Source organism: Sinohyriopsis cumingii, chromosome 1 (assembly GCF_028554795.1).
Source record: "Sinohyriopsis cumingii isolate HCF-2022 chromosome 1, ASM2855479v2, whole genome shotgun sequence".
NCBI classification, from domain to species: domain Eukaryota; kingdom Metazoa; phylum Mollusca; class Bivalvia; order Unionida; family Unionidae; genus Sinohyriopsis; species Sinohyriopsis cumingii.
The window spans coordinates 116,848,749-116,871,517 of record NC_142961.1 but is presented as its reverse complement, the minus strand read 5'-3'; the positions used below and the strand labels follow the sequence as shown (position 1 = coordinate 116,871,517).

General features: G+C 35.0%; 2 protein-coding genes across 3 annotated transcripts in view; one reads left to right on the top strand and one right to left on the bottom strand.

The window, feature by feature from the left end:
- The window catches only part of LOC149807714 (uncharacterized), a 40,983-nt gene extending 37,238 nt beyond the window's left edge, over window positions 1-3,745 (bottom strand). Inside the window, exon 1 of the mRNA XM_089969636.1 lies at window positions 3,664-3,745. The gene's annotated coding sequence lies outside the window, so the exon portion shown is untranslated. The remainder of the gene's footprint in view (window positions 1-3,663) is intronic.
- Window positions 3,709-22,769, top strand: part of LOC149807712 (caspase activity and apoptosis inhibitor 1-like) — a 325,008-nt gene continuing 305,947 nt past the window's right edge. For both annotated transcript variants that reach the window (XM_089969669.1, XM_089969649.1), the window contains exon 1: window positions 3,709-3,790. The gene's annotated coding sequence lies outside the window, so the exon portion shown is untranslated. The remainder of the gene's footprint in view (window positions 3,791-22,769) is intronic.

Genomic DNA, 22,769 nt, shown 5'->3' with positions numbered 1-22,769 from the left:
GCCATACAGTTAAAGTGAGCTAAAAAAAAAATAATCCTCAAAATCCACACCCACAACAAAATAAATACATGTATGACTGAACTGTGTTTTCTTGTTTACAAATGATTTACTCTGATTTATACACATATCCAAGTGTATACATTTAGGTCATGAAATGTTCATGAACAATAAGCCACACCATGACTTTAGAAAATGCATCTGGATTAGCCACTGCAGAGTCAGGCTAAAGTGTGACAAATATATGCAATCTGCTGTCATACAAGCTAAAAATAAAATACTCAATTTTGGAAAAACAAGAAGTAAATTCTTTTCCCCAAATGGCAATGGCAATTTAGTGGAATATAAAGAGTGCAGTCAGCATTAATTTTTTTATACTTAAACAGCTGTTTTACAAAACCTTCTAGTTAAAATAAAAAACAAACATTTAAAATGCACCTTAAACTTTATAGGAATATTAGAAAATCCTTTTGTTTTAATATACCAGTAAAGGATAATTTAATAAAAACTGCCTCCCTTTAAAACAAAAAGTTCCTCCTTACAAGAATGGCAGTTGGGATTCATCTGCATGAAAACTTTTTAAAAAAAACAACAACCCATTATTGGTCTAAAACTTCAACAAACTTGCTGAACCAGGGACAAGTGAACTAATGAGGTAATAATCAATTCCACCCCTATTATCAGCTTGTAACAAGAGTTATAAATTGCCTCCAGGCAGAATGTGTACACACCTGTTCACACATGGATGACCAGGGTTGAATCAGGGCCTAACAGAATGCATCTGTAGTAATTAAGTCATAAATGATTGGCATTCTATACAAACTGCTAATTGAGTACATGTATAAAGTGTTAAAAAAAAGTAAACAACTTGACTTCATAATATTAGGGTAGATGGGGCATTTTTCAACTATGTATGCCAAAAGAAAACTGTACTGCTTATTTGTTGAGATAAGCAATGAAAGTCTGTTGTCAGGGAACTGGACAATTGACAACTGACCAAGTGATATTTGCACAAAATATACAGGTATTTCATGTACAAATGACATCATGATCAGTAATGCAGTATTACCATTTAACTTTTTTTAAAATTAAGTTTTAATCTGTGTCTGGTCAAAAACCATACATGAAGACAATGAAAAGCAACTAGAACTATAGCAGGATAATTATTTTAAAAAAAATTAAAAACCTAAATATCTACCATGATAGTAAACCTGGACTGGTCTGATGGTAGGATGCATACCTGCACACATTTCATGATCTGATAAATCAAAGCAAAAAATATGTCTACATTAAATTTAAGCAATAATATCTCTTGGCCACATTTTGCCACCAAAATTCTAATCGGAATGACAGTCATGCAGCAATGTTACAAAGAGTATTCCTTTAATGCTAACGAAAAGTTGGAATTTTCAGTTGGTAATCTGATGAAACTTATTTTAATGGCTCCCACAGTGGTTTTGCATCAGGTATACACCCACCCACCCAATACCAACACTGCTCCATTCTTTTTAACCCACCTCCACACTGGTAACTCAATATTCTACACTGTGACATGGACACAATTTCAATATTTTTTTGTTAAAAGCACAACATCTTCTAACATTAAAAAAAAGTAGTTACATGGGCTATGTTACTTGGACTTCTAACAAACTGTAGTGATACAGCTATGTGGATATAATTGTGGTTTAAAAAAAATTGTTCTCGATGATCTAAACAATCCACACTAAAAAAAGCTCTCCTTATGTATTCCACACTTTACGTTTTGTGTAAAACGTCGTTAATTTTTTTTTTTTAAATATCTCAAAATGCACCAGGGCTGATAACACATACTGCACTAATTTGAAGAAAAAAAAAAACAAACAAGAAAAAAAAAATCAAAACAAAAATGGCAATAATCCTAAAGCCACGAATTTGAAAATCTTTTTTTTTTTTTAAAGAAAAGCGTTTATATGATATAAACACAATGCCAAAATTTGCACACATACACACGCCATAAAAAATGTCAAATTATTGACTGGGTCCTGTCAGTGTGGTATATATCCTTCGAGTATAAACATGTAGCTCTCACCTTCACACACACACATGACTATAGTCATCCACGGTTTCCGAGTGAGTCTCCGTTATTCATTAATATTCACTTGATAAACAATTTGTGAACAACTTAATTTCCCCGCTGTATCAATCCTGGCCACTCCCAAAGAATTCAAACAACTTGGTACGTACTTGTGTTGTACTACTTGCCAGGTTCAAATGGACAAACAATGCCGACATTTTCTCCACAAGTTTAATTTATCTTAAATTTTCCACCCAATGATAGATTGATTTGTCTAATATTCATCATCCTTGACGTATGCCCCATTTAACTGTCCAGTACAACCCTTAAAGTTCTTTGTCTCTAGCTACAGATAATTTTACAAGCTAATTTCTTTTGTCAGCCGCTAATTGAACAAGGGCTTCCCCGAACTGGCATATAAGCTATAGTGATCCGCTGTATCAGAAAATATTAATTTTACACACACAGATTGATGTGAGCCCGAACAAGCTTGGTGAAATTCGATGCTAGTGCAGAGGGGAGGATCCATGGCTAAAATTCCACCTTCTGGATACATGTATGACAGTTTTGCAATTCACGCTTGTACAGCCAAAAATAGAACAAGCTTTTGAGTCAATTAGAAGACAATCTATCTACTACGTAAAAGAAAACAAAACAAAAAAAAAAAGTATTTCCATCGCTGCTGACGCTACAGATAAACGCTCTAACAAAGCCAGTCAATTTATTAGCGCAAAAAATAACGATCTCTGTGATGATAAACAAAAACTCGACTACAAGAACTGACCATATGAAATAATAATTTTAAAAAAGTCAAGTTTTTTCCACAGCAAAAAACGGACATGCTGAACTAATATTACTGCTGACGTTCAAGCAACATACATTTTTAACATGGCCGCTACGATAAATCATTCATGCATTTTTAGCCAAAGATGAAAGGAGGAGCGTCAGCAGAGATGCCGATCGAATTTTTCATAGCGCTACGGCCACTACTATGTATGTCTTACAAATCATGGCTACTCGCGCCAGCTTAACAACTCAATTAGCAATCTAGCATCGCTCTGTGGTTTAACATAAAACAAAACAATCTGTACGCCACAAATCACAATATAAACACAATCTAAACAAAGCAGTCCTGCCTAACTGAGCGAAACAATGGCTGGAAGAAAAAAAAAAACAACAACAAACACTATCAAGGTCACGCGACCATTGAACAGCGCTTGACCAAATTTGTAGTGAAAAATCCCTCACTAAATTCTCGGGAAGGTTATAAACTTTCATCCGCTGCTGATGGTGTAGTAAAACACGTTTTAAAGACTCCACATACTTTAAAACAAACCCATAACGTTATCTGAGACTCGTGTAACGATATTAAATTCCCATCACTTCATGTACCTTGTGAATTCAATGGGATGAAATTTAATTTTTTTAATAAACTCCCGGGGCTTTACACAGCGCAGAAAACAGTATTCAAAGTTACTTTTTTCTCATATTCTTTGACCACTACCCACAAATAAACTTTCAGTTGAATTTCCATCAATTACCTAACAAAATATAATTTAGCTGAACTAAACAATAGATAATTTACACGCATACAAATATTAAAAAAGTGTTACCTCATTTGACAGCCAGCTTCAACGTTTCGCCATCTTGTTCTTATTCATTTCCCAACATTCCATGCAAAGATGGCGGCAACCATAAACACCGTGGTCCACTAACAGTGTTGACTTTCACTGACCGTAGGTGAGTCATTTAAGTGAAATTTTGAAGGACATCGCTATGAATTTGAAGAATTTACATATAGCTCCGTGAATAGTAATTAATTAGTCACACGTTAAATCCTAGGGTCGTTATTTAGCACTCGTTCAATGGCAATAAAATTACAGTTTCATGTAGGGAATTGGCTCCATTGTCCGAGGGTTACACGAAGAATGTTATATTAGCGGCTATTGTTTTGACCACAGCCGACTATTCATACGGGCTTGGCATCTGTCAAAAACATAAACTCACGCCTACTCAGCGTAAAAGGGCTGGACTTACTTACATCATATTTAAATTGGGATTAAATCGTGTACACAGCTTCCAACGACTGGCCATTGAAGTTTCATAAACCCAAATATGTCAATTTTTAATTAGCGGTTCAGGCCTATGGAGGCACGAGCAGCGAAATCTAATACCACTAATTTATTTTTATGACACGTGTTCAAAATTGGTTTAAGATCACGTGGTTCACATCAGCGCAAAACTGGATAAATATTTAAAATGTTGTGAATGCTGTTAGCATTAGAATACGGTCATCCTTTACAAGACTGGATTGTGCATACATGTAGGTGTTATGGCAGAAGTGTGCCTAGGGTACATCATTATGCTAAAATGAAAGATATTTTCTGTTTTTCTATATTAATATGAAAACTACTTTTTATCTTAAAAGTTTTGATTTATTTGATTTGTGAATATGGTAATAAGTTTGCAAAATATTCCAATATTGTCCTTATCTAAACATAATATTAGAAAGAAACTGGAGTTTGATATTATTACATAATTGAATAAAATCCAGTGTATGGAGTAATTTTACTGAAGTTTATGAAACAGTATATACAGTTTAAACATTCCAAACCTTTTTCTTTTAAGAAGCAAAACATATTTTATTCATGATCATGTATGTATGTAATTGGAGTGTGTCTGTCTTCTTATTTACATTTCTACCTGCTTATTGATTGCATGCATATATCATAGGGATTTTTCTTTCATAATTGGAAAATGGGATCCATATCAATGCCTTGCAAGAAAAATAATATATAATTTGAAATACAATTATCACAATTAAAAATTGCAATATTTCTTGTCAGTTAATTGGCAATAAAGACCGTATTTTTTATACAAGATTAAGTATAAATGCAAATTATCAGGGGTGGTTCTATAGCTGATAGGTAGAAATAAGATTGGTAGATAGATGTATATTCTTACTAATTTTGTAAAAATATATATAACTGCACAAAACACATGTATATGAGTTTAAACTAGGTATCCATAGGTTTTCTATGGTATTTGTTGTTAAGGAGCCTGAGTTAAGTAACAAGACTTTCAGGAGTTGCCACAAAGGATTTCACATGGATCACTACATTTCATAGCTTGGCTAGTTGTTAGTTTGGCTGGCTGTTACATGAAGATAAGATGATAAATGTACCCTAGAATTTAAATAAATTGAAATAAATTAGAACAGGGGTCGGCAACCTTTTTTACATAGCGTGCCACCTTTTTCTGGATTAATTACAAAATGAACGAGCGCGTGCCACCAGTAAAAGAGTAACACTGTTAAAATTGAGATTTTTGGCTGCCCTTTGCGTGCCACAAAAATCCTCTTAACGTGCCACCTGTGGCACGCGTGCCTTAGGTTGCCGACCCCTGAATTAGAATTTATTTTGCCGGTAGCAGAACACAGTATTATTTTAGACAAGTGGATTAACATTATTTTATAGTCAAATTAAAGAGCTTATTATTAGATTACATTTTATCTTCGGAGATTAATCGTTTTCTTATTGTTTACATTTCTTTCAGATTATAAAATTTAGGTAAAGCTTACACAGCTATCACAGTTAACTATCATGATTACATTCATAATGGATTTTTTTCTGACAGGTGTTCAGCAGATTAAATGCTAACTAGTTCATGATCAATGTAAGGGACATTTACACAATTGTTGGTGTTAACGGAATGTACAGAATCGTTGGTGTTACCGGCATGTACAGAATCATTGGTGTTACCGGCATTATAACTTTTGGTAAAATTGCTTCATGATCACGTTGACTTAAGACCAACAAAATAACGATGCATGTTTGCCTTTTCCCTATTTTTAGATTTCGTTCCTGCCTATATTGTAGGGACACTTGGCAAGTAAGACTGAGTGAAAGGGATGCAAATTCTCACGACCAGAATTTTGTAACTAGGCAACTTACTTGTGTCATATTGGTACACTTATGTTGCATATTTTTTCAAATATCCATATTGCTACTTTTTATGCTTTTACTGTTGGTAACTGTCCTGTTCAGAAAAAGTAGAGCTGTGTAAAATTGACCTAGAAGAGCTATTAAAAATCTCTGTCTCTTGATACAGTCTTAGAAAATATACAAATCAGGAGTAGTAAATATAATATCATTATAAGCAGATTAAAGAATGAACAAAATGGGGCACTTTAACCCTGAAAAGGACCCCCATGTAGGGCCATTACTACTCTTGTGGTCCCAGCAGTGTGTGTGTGTGTTAAGAAGGGAATACACAATCCCATATTTTTTCTTGTGTGTGTGTGTTTGTTAAGAAGGGAGTGTACAGCCCCAAATTTGTTCAGGGGTGGGGAGTGGATTTCTAAATTTTTGCAAAGGGAGGGGGAAATTTGATGTTTTGCCACTGGTCCCAAGTGTAGTACAAAGGAAAAAGGAAAAAATACCTCCCTCTTCATGTGCGAAAGACAGTGTTCTTTTATGCCTTTGTCTTCTTCATTAGCCTTTTTCTTTCTTGTTCACTGATTTTTATTTTCAGCTAGATACTGTTAGAGACAATGTATGTTTGGTGTTTCAATCCAGGTCATTACTATCTATGTACAAAAAACATGTTCTTTGATCTGCACAATACTTAATTTGGAATCAGTTAATTACTGCCTGTTGAATACATAACGATGAAAGGTTTTATATTTATGTACATTTTGTATGAATTGTGATTATGTTATACTCTGTTGTCATCAATTATTTAGTGTCTGTGCTCACTTGTCTGTACTCGTCTGTACTCACTTGTCTGTACTCACTGCATAGACCCAGATCATTCATCGTATAATGTGGTATATGGAGTTTGTTAGGACTAGTCAGTGGTACAAACAACATAAATCAAGAATTGCCAGCACGTAATGTGACAGCAGATCTGGGTCTGTGTTGCTCGATTTGGACCTATCTTATAAGTGATTGCATATGGTAAAAGAATGTTATTGACTATAGAGAGAATAAATTAAAAATAAAAAAGTTGTGCCAGGTATACAGTATAGAAATTTTTTCAAATAAAATATTGTAAAGTAAAAGTTTAAATTTGAAGATAATTTAAAGAATGCCGTGAGGTTGTGCAAATTCATGGCCAAGGTAAGAATATAGGCAGGGTTGGTCAAAAATATTTCTGAGAAGGTTTAATTTTGGACTCATGGGGCCTTATTTTCCTCCATGAACCTCAGTTGGATCTCCCACATTGCTGAGAAGAAATAGTTTTCAAAATGAAAACCATTGGTCTAAAGATTGAGGCCATTGAAAATTGCACAGAGATTTTCAGGCTGACTGTTCTTTTTAAAGTTTTGTTTCAGAAGTGTACATTTTTGTTATATGGTCTAGTGCAATACTTTTTATTATGTTCTTGAAGGCTTTCAGTGGGCCAAAGGATTTGAAGCTCAACCTTGTTTCGTTTTTGTAATGAAGACTATCAAACAAAATTATTCTAATATTGTAAAAACATTCCTTACCACTCTTGTTAATCACTTTTCAAATTTGTTCAGGTACACACAGTGATTGCAAGAAGAGATGAAATTCTAAATGTTTAGATTTTTAGAGTATTTACCCTTGATAAGTGACATTTGGTTGTCTCCCTTTAGCCACAGCTCTTCACTGGGTGTGCCTATTGTAGTAAATAGGTCTTCTAAATTGGAAATTAGTTGCAGACAAATAAATCATGGCGGAGTTGAGCTGATTCCTATTGATGGATTAAGTTTTCATCTTGTATTTTCAATATTGATTTGAACTACCTGATTATTATTGTAATTTCCATGGTAAACAAAATCTCCCTTGAAGAATTGAAGTACAGAAGTACTTATTATTTTTATCAATCTCAACACCCCTTGCCCAAACACAATCTAGCATCTGCAGTTTTCATGTGAAAGAAATTATGGTTATTATTCTTATACTTTGAAATATATATATATATATATATATATATATATATATATATATATATATATATATATATATATATATACACACACACAAAAGATACATGCAATGTAATACAGAGAGTATATTAGTCTGGCTGGTTGTTCTAGGTAAATGAACAATATTGATGAAATGCTTTTGATAAATATTATAGATGTTATATGCAGGTAGACACAATGATTAGAATAAAGAAATTCATAATGACCATAACTTCTACAAGCAGCCATGAACATAATTTTTTTAATACCAGAATGATACTGATAATTTGCAGTTATCATTCTCCCTTATTGGCACTCCCTCAGTCCACTGAGTTTGTAGTGAGACCACCTTAAAATGAAGTAACTCATTATAATGCCATGCATATGCCTTATAGTGAATACATTATAATGAAGTACATAATACAGCATTCTTTAGTGACTGTATATACATGCTTGTCAGTTTGGTCCCTCTGCAGAATGCACAGACACAGATCTGCCATTGCAAAATGAACTGGCAGATCTAGGTCCATGCAGTTTGTTAGGTGTAATCAGAAGAACAAACAATGTAGACCCTGAACTGCCAGGAAATTATGGCAGATCGGAGTCTGTGTTGTTTGCATTTGGGCATAATTTGTTAGTATATATGGTACCAATATCTAATTCAATTTATTGCAAAAGATATTGTGAACATTTAGTTTAAAGACATAGGCAATGCAAAATACATGTAGTATGATGATAATAGTCTTAACATGATATGGAATACTGGATTCCTTGTAGTAAGGAATTATGAACAAATTCAAAATCAAAAATAGGCTAAAATAATAAAATATTATATGCATGCAAGGACAACCACAACCAGTTTCATAATAAATAATTAAAAATATGAAATTAACTTTTATGAACTAGAGGATATTAAATGAGGGTTTATGTGATCTGAGCTGAATAACATTTATTTTATGCTAGGCTATGAATTACTGGATCTTCTGAGAAATAATCTTGATGTTTTAAAATATTGTATTTATTGTCTGGCTGTTAATAGACATGAATAACACTCTTTGACATTTACGTAGTTGAGAGTTAAAAATGGCTGACTCCCGTTAAAGACAACTTGATTCAACATACAATTTTCCTTTGAATCGCGAAGATTATGGTTTATTTGCAAGTAATCATAAAACACAACAGAATATAAATGGCAAAGTGCTGACATCATGAGGCTCCAGTGTGGAATCAGCTGCTTTGACCTGCAACACATCTCACTAGCCAATACATTTGAGAAAAAAATAAAAAGAAAATTTGATTGTTGTGAGTGAATAATGGATATATTTCATTTTGTGGGTGAAAAGATTTAATAAGTTGTTTATGTCCTCCATTTCACTGAAAATGTAAGATAAATTATTGATAATAATTTTTTTTTTATGGACTGTTTATTTATAATGATGGAGATAAAATAATTTTGTTATTGTTGTTGGCTTAATGTCATTTTCAGCACATGAAAGGTTATACATGGTGGGCAGTGTATCTGATGGTGGAAGAACCTGGGAAAACCCAGGGAAGAATCACCAACCCTCTGGAAGCTATTGGCAAGCTTTCTCAAACTCTCCTTGGTAGTGATCTGTTAAGGTGATTGCCTTAGACCACTTTGCCACCGTGGCCCCCAGGATAAAATACTGTTTAATATAAATTTTATATTCTCTCTCAAGACCATGCTGGCCTGTGGGTTAGAGCGTCCACCTTGGATGTGGGAGGCCATCGGTTCGAACCCCAGCCAAGTCATACCAAATTTCTGTTAAAAATGGTACTAACAGCTGCCTCACATGTCTGCGACTTGATGCCCCAGTGCTAGATATCACTATAAACTGCCACACTGCAGACGTCATTGTGATATGACTGAAATTTATTATAAAGCTACATTAAAAATCAGAATCACACACACACACACATATACAAACACACACACACACACACTCTAACACATTAATCCCTGTTGACGAGCGTACAAGGCAGGAGGTAGTAGCCTACTGCCGAGCTCTGAAGCGTCAAGATCATGCGTGATACACTAAAGTGGGTGGTATGTAGAAAGGTAGACAGATGTAGCTCTACAATGATACCAAATAATCTGGAAGTTCTAGTTGCACTACAAAATACAAGGGGAAAAACCTCATTTTTTTAACCCAATTTTGTTTCTACCCAAAATTCGCCCGTGGTCGGAATCGGATTTTGTGTTTTTATTTTAGACTTTTTGGTCTCAGATCTTAGGCAGACCGGTATGAACTGCAAACAGACAGATGAACCTTTGCAAAAAGTAGGATAAGATGGGCATTTGGAATAAAGAGTGGTCTCGATATGAAAATAATGGGTCTGTTAAGCACAAAAAAAATGAAAAAAGAAAAGAACTCCAACTTTTACCCTTCTGCTCATGCACGAGCCAAATAGCCAATGAAAAACAATGTTTCTAACACAGCTAGGCATTAGGTTATTGGAAAATCACCTGGAAGTTGATGTCTTAGGATGTATTCAGAAATAGCTTTCAAAATGTGTTTCCTACTTGAATTTCAGGCGAAAATGACAAAAACCTCCAGGAGTTAATGTGTTAAATAGTCACCTTGTAGCTTAATTTAGTGTGCATTTTGTCATCTGTTTCTGTGAGCTTTTAATGCCCACCAGGCCAGTGATAAGTTAAATAAACAAAATATGGAGTCTTTTTATTAGAATGCATAAAATATATCACTTTGCAAAATCATTTTCTTTCTGCATTTACTATATTGACTGCATATGGCTGTAAATCTTGGGACATGAAAAAATAATTATTTTGTCCCAAGACTTATAGACATGTAAAAAGAGATATAGCATTTTCAGTGTCCCGACACTTGTAGACACAAAAAATGTGAAGACAGAATTGGCAAGATTGACACGTCAATAGACTGCTGTAAACTTTTTGTTTTTATTTTGCAAGTGGATATTTTCCGATTTTTCCAACATGAAATTAAATAAAGGTAAATAAAAACTTCATAATTCATGGGCAGGAGTGTACCTGGGAGACGATGCTGTACTAAAATGTACAGTATTTACACTTATGTCCTTGTTTATTCCCAAAATATTCAATGTCAATTTTGCTTTATTCACTGCTTTTACCATATTGCGTTCTTCCCGATTACATTTCACTTAGACGTACATTGCTGTTTCATTACTATGATGCATATGCTCAAGACTTGAAATTTTTGAATGGTATATTGTGGTTGTTGTAGGGTTTAACACCATTTTTCAGCACACGATAGGCTATATATGGTGGCCAGTATTTTTGGTGGAGGAAGAACTCGGGGAAAACCCTAGAAAGAACCACCGACCCACGAGAAGCTACTGGCAAGCTTTCTCACATACCCACATTGGCTGAATCCGAAACTTGAACCCACGCAGACAGAGGTGAGATGGCAGTGATCCGTGACGGACAGCACTTTAGACCACTCGGCCACTCAGGGCCCCCCTTGAATGGTATAAGTTATATTTCAAATTGAGGTAATCTTTATGAAAAGGTACACACATTTAGTTGTGTAAGGCACATAACTGTCATATATTCATATAGCTGTTACATGTTCATGAAAAAAAACGTGGCCTTTATTTATTAATAAAGTCTCCTTCTTGATGCAGCATTATACAAGAATATTATTTTCACAAGTTTCTATTTACCTTCAAATTTTGCTTTATCTGTACACATTATCTGAAATGGATTCATTTAGTGCTTACATTTTGAACACCCCTGCCCCCAAAGTGAGAAGTTTTTCGAAACCGTAACAAGATTAATGTATTGAAGTATGAATGGAAAATTTATTGCAGGTTTCATTTTTCACATATCATATATCTCTAAAGATCATGTTCACTGTATTCTTGATTTTTTGTGTAGGTCACGACAACCTACTATTAATGTTTGTTGCAGTTTTTGTTCAATTATCTGTTTGTTACATGTTGTCACTTGAGCTCAGAGATACTGATATTTTTGAGAAGTTCAAAAGTTTTACTTTGTCAGGTAATATATAATGTATGTATTTTGATTGAAGACATTCATTAATGCCTCCATCTTGAAAGTCAAATTGAATACAAGAGGTTTGGAAAAGTACCATTATCCCCCCTCCCCAAATTTCAATTATTGTTACCACCCTCTCCAACCTTGACATATATTTCCTCTTCCTTTCAAGCTCCACAACCAGGTGAGTTATCCCACTTGCATAACTGTTGTGCACCAGGTGAGTTATCCAATTCCATAACTGTTGTGCACCAGGTGAGTTATCCAAATTCCATAACTGTTGTGCACCAGGTGAGTTATCCCAATTCCATAACTATTGTGCACCAGGTGAGTTATCCCAATTCCATAACTATTGTGCACCAGGTGAGTTATCCCAATTCCGTAACTGTTATGCACCAGGTGAGTTATCCCAATTCCATAACTGTTGTGCACCAGGTGAGTTATCCCAGTTCCATAATTGTTGTGCACCAGGTGAGTTATCCCAATTCCGTAACTGTTGTGCACCAGGTGAGTTATCCCAAAACTGTTGTGCACCAGGTGAGTTACCCCACTTCCATAACTGTTGTGCACCAGGTGAGTTACCCCACTTCCATAACTGTTGTGCATCATCCCCACTTTTCCCAGGTCATGTCAATTCATGACCATGTTCCATCATTCTTGTTGTGGGTTTATGTTGAATCAAGAGGGTGTGGGGGTTGGTGAGTGTTGGCAAGGTGTTGGATGCTGTAACTCATGGACAGGGTCTGTTTCACAGTAGGAGACAAATTATAGTTTTTTTAACCTGCATCTTATATCTTTCAGAGTAATTTTTGGAACTATTTTTGGAACCGGAAGAGCGCATATGACAATGATATGAAAGCATCAGATGGAATAAACAATGGATACCAATGATTATTTTGATCTAATTAACAAATAATTAACGATGTTGATGTTGACAGTGTCAGAATTGTAGTGATTGATCGACATCAGTGTTGCAGTATTTTGTTCAGCCAATGCTGATGCATGTATTTTGGCTTGTGATTTTGTAGGTTTAATACCGTTTTTCAGCAGATGTTAAGCTATACAGGATGGCCAGTATATTTTGGTGGAGGAAGAGCCAGGGAAAACCTGGGAAGTACCACCGACCCATGTGAAACTACTGGCAAGCTTTCTCACGTATGTTGGCAGAACCAAGATATGAATCCACTTGGACATAGATGAGATGGCAGTGATCTGTATAGGCGAGTGCCTTCAACCCCTTGGCCACATGGGTCCCTGCATATACTGGTTGAAGTAATTTATAATTATCATTGTACAGTATTGTTTATCATCAGAGACTTGTAAAATATTCTATGTCATGATACAAATCAGAAATAGAAATTACACCAAAAAAGCAGATTTTTTTCTCCTCTTTCCATAAGCAAAAAATTATCAGAGCAAAGATAAACAATAAATATATTGATGGAATGCTAAATGTTCGTTGCTGAGTGAGTATTGCCTGCTTCAGAAGACTTTGTACTAGTCTAACGGAGTTTCATCTAGTCTTGGTGATCAAGATGTTTGACATGCATCAGGCTACAGATTTCCTGCATCATAATGCATGTTACATTGCAATATCGTATACATGTTCTGCATACGTTTTTTTCAGGATGTAAAGAACATAGTTTCCTCAAAAGTTAAAACTAGCACCCAGCAAAACTCTTGTTATGATGTTCAGACAAGGCAGATGAGACAATATTTCAGAATAATAAGTACAAATAGCAAAATAGAATATGGCATAAAAACACCAGTGTGGATTTTTAATTCATTCATTTAGATATCACAACATCTTGTGGAGAGCAGTATATTGTTTTTGTACATTGGATCAATACATTTACATTATTTGCATTGGGCGTTAGTTATAAAACCACTTATAGTATTGTGTCCCAAAACTTGACATTCTAGAGTAAAAATGCAGTTCACACAGATTCATAAATCTAATCTTATAGCTTTTCCAGTCAAAATCTCATATTACAAGGTTGTTTACGGGTTAATTTTTGTAATTTCTATGGCTTCATTTTAGATTGAAATGATTGTAGGTAAATATTGCTGAACAGTTGCTAGAAACTTTATTGGTCTTTGCTCCTCCACTTTCCCTCCGCTCAGAAGTGTCCGACAGTATGTAAGAAATTTTCTGGAATTCTGACTTTTAACCATATTCATACTAATGTATTGTTTTCGATTTTTGTTTCGAACGTGTTATCCAGCAAATCTAGTCACTACATAAAGAGTTGATCGTTGGATCTGACGAACGAAGAATGATGCATGTGGAAAATATAGTGTAAGATTTGACTAAGCATTAATATACGTGTGCCTGGAATGTCTTACAGTAGGTGATCATATTGTCATAGGCTAACTAGCTGAGACAATTTAAAAGTTGATGTTGGGTAAGTAAAGTTTTATGTTGGTGACCAAAGTTTTACATAGGATAAGGGGGAAAAAAATGAGAATTTTGAGACGCTTTTCCATGCATCTTCCTTGTTGGGCTAGTGTCTCAAAATTGGAATTGTTGCATATTGCACAGACTGACGTAGAATGTCACAGAAATCTTTCTCAGTCATACTCTTCACAATCTTAACTTCCAGGGTTTAAGGCCATTTTCAGCACATGTTAGGGTATGCATAGCATCTAGTATATTGTGGTGATGAGGATGATCCTGGGAAGAATTACTGACCCACTGCAAGTTACTGGCAAGCTTTCTCACACATCCATGTTGCTTGAAGTGAGAATTGAACTCATGCAGGGAGAGGTGAGATGTGTGAGTTATCTCTAAAGGAGACTGCCTTAGAACATTTGGCCACCTAGGGCCCCCTTCTAACAGAAGAGTGATATCTTTTATTTTTGGTGAGTTTTTTATGTGGTTTTAATGACACTTTAAACATCATTAGCATCTTGAGGTAAAGAGAGCTAATTGCTTTTCACAAGAATCACAGAGGCAGCTGACCTGGGCTGGATACAGATTTGTTGTTCTTGTAGGGTTTAACGCCATTTTTCAGCACAAGATAGGTTATATGTGGTGGCCAGTATCAATGGTGGAGAAAGAACTTGAGAAAAACGCTTTTGGCAAGCTTTCTGATGTACACGCATTGGTCAAGCATGAGACTCAAACCCATGCAGACAGAGGTGAGATGGCAGTAATTTATAATGGTGAATACTTTAGACTGCTCAGTCACCCTGGGCCTGCTGGCCACAGAAGAATGAAGTTCCTTTGTTTAAAATTTTTATGGTGTGATTTTTATTTTTTTATATATATTTTTTGTAGTTTTGTTTAATCGATTGACTATGGATACATGTACAGAAATCTAAGACAGAACCATTGAACTATATCTTGCCATTTCTTATTTAATGAAATGCAGTTTGCATAAAGCTGAACATGGAATAATATTAAAAAGGATAATTTTAGTCATTATTATATGCATATTTCATGTAATCAGCGACTTGCAAACATATGGTAACAGTGAAGCCAAAGATTTTTTAAATTTAATTTCTGAAATGTTTATCCCAGAATTTACTCCGATTTCAAGAATTATTATGTCAGATTTCACAAATTGGTACTCTGAAAATTCACAGGTGTACAAGAAATAACAGCAGCACTTTTTGTTGCATGTTTAGTAGCTCTTTTCTTTTGAGCGTAGGCAGTGCTTTTCATTTCATTGCTTAAATAGATTGACAGATTCACGTCTTTTGTCTTCAGACATTAAGTTTGATTTGCAGGCATGGTAGCGATCATTACAAAATAGAGAAAACTTAATCTGGGCTTCTGTTTTGATTAACTGTGTTATTTTATGGCGAGTTGTCATGGCTAGCATGTAAGTCAGTTCGATAAGAGAATGAAGTCTTCATGGATTTACCAGATATCCGATCAAATTTTCTTCTGTGTCAATGGAAATTAAAAGTATTTTATGCACATGTTGGTTTACTTTGTTGAAAGGAAAAGAGCATCTGTGCATGCAATGAATATTCGTTTGTCAGTTGAAAAAATAACATCCCACCATATATCACTCAAACCCTTGTATGTGATGATACCTTTGGATTGCTGACCAATGCTGTCACTGGCACAGGTGTGATTATGTGATTTGCAGACAGACTTGCCACTTGTTTGGTATTCAGGCCTAATGTCCATCACATATCTGACTGCCGCTTTTCCTGTACTATTTGCAGTTGTCATAAGTGAAGCATTTATTGGCTATTTTTCGTGAACGTTTCAGTATGTACTAGATTAATTAATACATAAGAGGTAATTGTCAATATAAAATGCTGTTATTGTTGTGGGTTTATTGTCATTTTTCAGCACATGATAGGTTATACATGACGGTGTATTTGGTGGAGGATGAATCTGTGAAAACCCCGGGAAGAACCACTGATCCACAGGAAACAATTGGCAAACTTTCTCACATAACCACACTGGCTGAGCTTGAGACTTGAACCCATGTGGACAGAGGTGAGATCTGCAAAGGCATGCACCTTAGACCACTTGGCCAACTGGGGTCCCAGTTATAAAATTTCCATATTGATATGATGTTCTCTGTGTTAACGAGTACGATGTATTGCTCTGGTATATAGTTGTGTACAGATGTGATGATCAGTGATAATTGATAATGAACATGAGGTCAGATTTGTTGTAATCTAATGTAATTTTTTTCAGAATAATTTTTTTATATTCTGTACGATATGAAGTTTGTAATCACACATGCGTAGCGAAATGCTTAATTTGCATTTATGGAGTGTAAACCAATGGGATCCAACGGTGTTATGGGGTTATGTAATGGATAAATGCTGGAGGTTACAGAAAACTTGAGATGGAGTCTGGAGCCTACATTGCAAGCTGTACCTTTTCTCCATTTTCATTGTTTTACATTACATGATACTGCATTTTCCCTCCACCTCCCTCTTTGACAATTGTAGCAATTTTGGTAGGCAGGTTGTAATAAAATTCTGAAGAAAATATGCAATGAAAAGTGATATTGTAAAATTAATGTACTTCTCCCCCCACTCTTTCTCTCTCCACCCAGCTTTGAATAGTACCGTACATAATAATAATATCCTGGGCCTTAACCGTTTGAATGGAATCATAAATAGAATGCTATGTGCAGAACCTTATCTCCAAATGCATTAATCAGAAAGCAGGTTCCATATTCTCAGAACCTTTTTTGAGTGGTACATTCAAGCTCAAACTCTAAACTCCAATATGATATTTAGGGTGCACATATGTACTGTATATGATAGTGTTGATCAGTGCTGTCCAGCCCATGGCCCGCCAGAGCTCGAGCAGCTATATAGTCGTTGCTTTTCAGTTTTCTGCTGCGGCCCTCTGCGTGAAGAAAAACATTTTTCAGTGGCCCATGGTGTCAAAAAGGTTGGACAGCGGTGATGTAGATGGATCAGACTGCAAGCAGCACAGACCCTGCTATGCCAGTGCATTTTGTGGCAGCAGATCTGGGTCTCTGTTGTTCTACATTTGTTTTCAGAAACTGGAACTCATGCAGACTGAGATGAAATGTGAGTGAACGTGCAAAAATGAGTGCGTTGGAACACTTAGCCACCTGGGTCTGACTAAGCTTTGTGACACTGAGCTTGAAATTTTGGAGCAAAAAATTTAAATAACAAGAGTCCTGGGCATATAATGTTTGCTGCTTTGGTGTTTGTTATAAAGACTTGGGTCCTGGATGGACATTATTTGCCCATTTGGTGTTATTAAGACAATAATGCATGTTTTGATAATGATTAAGTTTATTGATTCTTGAGTGTCTAAGGAGATGGAATTGAGGCAGTGAATGAGTGGGTTCCTTGATCTCTGACACAAGTGGATTGTTAAACATAGTCACTAAACAAACATTATTGCTGGGTTTATTATGTAAGGAATCTTCTCATTTTAAAAGGACACAACTTTGTACTACATGCATTGTTATATCATGCAGAAGAGTGTAGGCATTAATGCAGACAGCAGACAGCAAATTGGCCCTTAACAGATTTTCAAGTCAATCATGGCAAAACATTTAGCTTTGACAGTTGACCTGTGACCAATACTAGTGAATTACTAGTGAATTATTTTAATTAATTTGCTGCCTGGAATTCTGAGAACTAATGGGGGACATTTTCCATCAAATTGCGAATAATAATAATAATAATAATAATAATAATAATAATAATAATGAGGAGGAGGAGGAGGATAATAACAGAATGCAGGTTCAAAAACTATATTCACCGTTGAACTGAGGTAATGTTAGCTGGAGTCAATATATAGCCAGATGAATGATGTTGGCTCATTTAAACATAGCATTTTTGTTAAAATAAATTAAAAATTGTTATCTAGGGGGTCATGTTACAACACAAAGTAGGCAGCATAGTTACCTGAATCTGCATGACTTCAATGAAAACTTGCCATGAAATTGCCTTGGTTTGTGTTTTTATTTTTTGTGTTGCTCTAATGTTTTATGGCACAGCAACACTTTGAAGGTTACCACGATGGCAAAGCATGCAATAAAGTGCCATGTCCAAGGACACACCATGCTTGCCAATCTAGGCTGAGCTGATGGTGGCATCTGAGAACGTGATGCACAAGTATGATGCTTTAAGCGTTGAGCAACTGTGGCTTCACAAAGTCATATGGATCTTTAGGTCCAAGCAAGCCACACAGTTTTGATAGTTTTAGGTGCAAGTGTCATGGATTATCTTGTATTAGGAATACTACTTATTTAGCAAGGTCTATTGATCATACATTTTATTTAAGAAAATTTATTTTTGGAAGAGAAACTTCTACATATACATATATATAATTTCTATAAATGAGAGTCACATATTTTAAAAGTTACCATTAGAATGATAAAACTCGTTGTAATCTAGTGAATTGTATTGCTGACTTAAGAATAAATGTACGAGAACCACTGTAATGGAATAAAATATAGTATAAAAGGAAAAGTTTTTTTTCATATTTTATATTTGGAGAAAGCAACAACATCACATGAAATGTTTGTCATTCATGTACCTAAAGTCATTGAATAAGCTGAGTTTTTACAAGAAATATAAACTGGGGTAAACCATCATAAGTGAGTGAGTAAGCTGCTTTAAAAAAAATGCAACTTCTGCTAAAATATCTCAAGAAATTTATTATTATTATTATTATTATTATTATTATTATTATTATTTTTATTAATATTATTATTATTATTTGGGTTAATCATCCCTCCTTAAGACTGCTAAACCTCTCCTGTTCCTGTCAGGGAGAAGTGACTAGCCCCAGAAATCACGAACTACCTCAACCCCTGATTCTTTAGTCAGAATTTGGGTTTATAGTGAAAATGATATGAAACTTTGTTCAGTGATCAGGATGAACCACAATTTTAATTTGTGGAGTATTGGAAACTGTTGATGTGTGTAACCATGGTGATTGAGGTAAATGTAATAATATACACTGTCAGATCTTATGTTGGTCAGTATAATCAATTTGTGATAACCCATATACAAGGATTACATAACAGATGGTTGTAATTGACTTCAGTTTGGCAGTTTGCCAATTTATTGTCAATGTTTCATTGCACTTTATAAACTTTAATGTTACAACTGTAGTAAAGCTGTTAGTTCATATATGGTTTTCCTTCCTCCAGTTTCTAAGATATACATTTTCTTCTGAACTGGTGGAGGTGGGGTGGATCACTAAGGTTAGGCTGAAAGATTATGAAGCCAGAGGTCATGGTTTGAAATAATGTCTAGCGTAGGCATAGATGGCTGCTGTAGAATTTCACTGGACATGGTATTTTATTCCCCTGGCCTTGTGTAACCTTTTATGTGTTAATTTGTTGTAAAACTTTCCCAGTGTAACCTTTTGTTGCATTTATAAGCCATAAAACTACAAACAAACCAAACAATTTCACATGAACTTGTCTTAATAGATATCATCACATCCATTAAATTTTGTAATCCTTCTCTGAAATGACTTGGTGATAAATTGGTTGCTTAAATTTTTTAAATCAATGTTTTGCACAGATGATGACTAGGTATATGAAAATAAATAACTTGATAGTTTTGCTCAGTGGATAAGCTTCTTTAGTGGTAAAAGATTCCTTTGGAGTCCACACAGGACAGAGTCTGGATAAAATGGGATTTCAGGTTCAAAGAATTTGTATGTCCCAATGGTGTAAGCATGATTTTTTTCTTCATTAAATTGTGTATTTCTCAGCAGAACTTTGTTATTGATACAGCGTCAAATCAATAATTTGCCATTTTTTTCTTATTATCACTAAACTCTTCTTTGTATTATTAGTCTTTATACAAACATTAGATTTTGACAAAAGTTACACCTAAGAGTGAAACCATTAAGTGAAGAATCGATACAAAATAATACTTATACATGTACTTTAATCATTAGCAGTCAAGGATAATAATAATAATAATAATAATGAGGACTTTGTATAGTGCCTAATCTTTAGAAGCTCTAAGCGCTTTACAACATTAGACAACACCCATAAGATAAAAAAACATATAATAATATTATTACAAAAACAAACACCATGAAATTAGAAAAAACATTAAAAAATAAAAAAATACTGAGAATATTTCAGGTAGGAAACATTATTAGGTCTTTAAGTTTGTTCTTGCAGCCGAAATAAGTGAGTTTTGAGAGCCCTTTTGAATGTGATCACTGTGTCTTTGTGTCTAAGTTCAGTGGGCAATTCATTCTACGTTGCTGGGCCCTGGTATGCAAAACAACGCTGTCCATATGACTTTGTTTTCATAGTGGGAATAATGAGTATACAATTGTCAGAAGAGGAGCGTAAGTATCTTGCTGGTGTGTACACATGGGTGAGGTCGGATAGGTATGTTGGACTAGAGTCCGAGAGTGAAACGTTGCACAGAGAACACATTTTTGTGTTTGATTCTGGATCGAATGGATAGCCAGTATAGGGTACAGAGCAGCGGGGAGGTGTGCTCTGATCGTGGTAGACTAAGTATGATCCGAGCAGCTATGTTTTGAACTTTTTGAAGTTTCTGGAGTAGATATTGAGATGAACCAGACAGAATTGAGTTACAATAGTCCAGTCTTGAAACTACTAATGAACACACAAGTGTTTTAGTGGCATAAGGATAATTATTAGTTGTAGTAAAACCTATGGGTGAAACAGTTAAGCGAAGAATCAATACAAAATAATACTTACCTTGTACATGTACAAGTTATCTTTAGCAGACATGAATAATTATTAGTTGTTTCTTTGTATTCTTTAAATTGAGAATTAATATGAGAAAAATTGAGATTGAGAACACCCACTCACCTTATACTCAGTAAGAAACAGAAGGTGACTAACTCGCCTTTGAAATCTGCCCCCTAGCCCCATCCCTGGGCCAATTCTATTCTGATTATTTTATCCAATCAACATGCAGTCGCAGATTATATATATATGTCAAAATGATGAGGACATTTCAGATTTGTCCCCCATGTATTTGGTTAATAAGATCCTTTTTATGAAGTTTATCTTTTTCAGTTTGGATCAGATTTCGGTTTATATCTAATTTCTATTTGGATCAAATTTCAGTTTGGATCAAATTTCTATTTGGATCAAATTTCAATTTGGATCAAATTTCTATTTGGATCAAATTTCAATTTGGATCAAATTTCTATTTGGATCAAATTTTAGGGCTATACTTCCAGTATGTCACACAGTAAAATGTGTTACATTCAGTTTTGATTGGTGGTTATTGTTTATTAAAGTCCAGAGGAAAATAATAACCACAAATCAGAACTATCTAGCTTATTCATTGTGTGACACTTCAGAAATATAATAATAATGATAATAATAATGAGGACTTTGTATAGTGCCTAAGTGCTTTACAACATTATACAACATCTATAAGATCAAAAACATATAATAATATTATTACAAAAATAAACGGGGCCCCGAGTGGCCGAGTGGTCTAACGCGCTCTCCGTTACGGATCACTGCCATCTCACCTCTGTCTGCGTGGGTTCGAGTCTCGGATTCAGCCAATGTGGGTATGTGAGAAAGCTTGCCAGTAGCTTCTCGTGGGTCGGTGGTTCTTTCCGGGGTTTTCCCGGGTTCTTCCTCCACCAATTATACTGGCCGCCATGTATAGCCTATCGTGTGCTGAAAAATGGCGTTAAACCCTACTACAACAACAACAAAAATAAACACCACGAAATTAGAAAAACATTAAAAAATAAAAAACATGCTGAGAATATAGGCAACCTAATAGTTACAAAGCAACGTAGAAACTACTCGCAAAACCCATGTGTCAAGATATATAAACAACACCACCCTACGACTGAGAGAACTTCTTGAAAAGACCATGAAGTTGATGCGTGTATGTATTTTATCATAGGGTGTGAATTGTGAATCTTACTGATTCACCCCTAGTTAAAACTGACCTTGTAGTGATGATAAATTGAATGTACAGTACATAATGTTTGATACTGTATATCAAGCTGTAGCGTACTAATGGTGGGGTGGGTGGCGCCAAAATGGGTGATATAAATTAAATTGCAGGAAAATCATTGGCAGGGCCATCATCATTGCCCTGGGTGCCATTTCCCCTTAGTAAGCCACTGATGTAAATGTTTTGAGTTCTGTCACTGTAGCAGAAAAAAGAGAAAACTGTATTCTCCTGGATGTTATGAATTTAGAATCAACACCTATTGATATCTTGTGTACCTTGTGGATTTTTTTATTGTTAGATATTTTTAGAAATATTACCAAATTATCAGTACATGTATTTTGATTTTTGTTCATTGTTATGAAGAG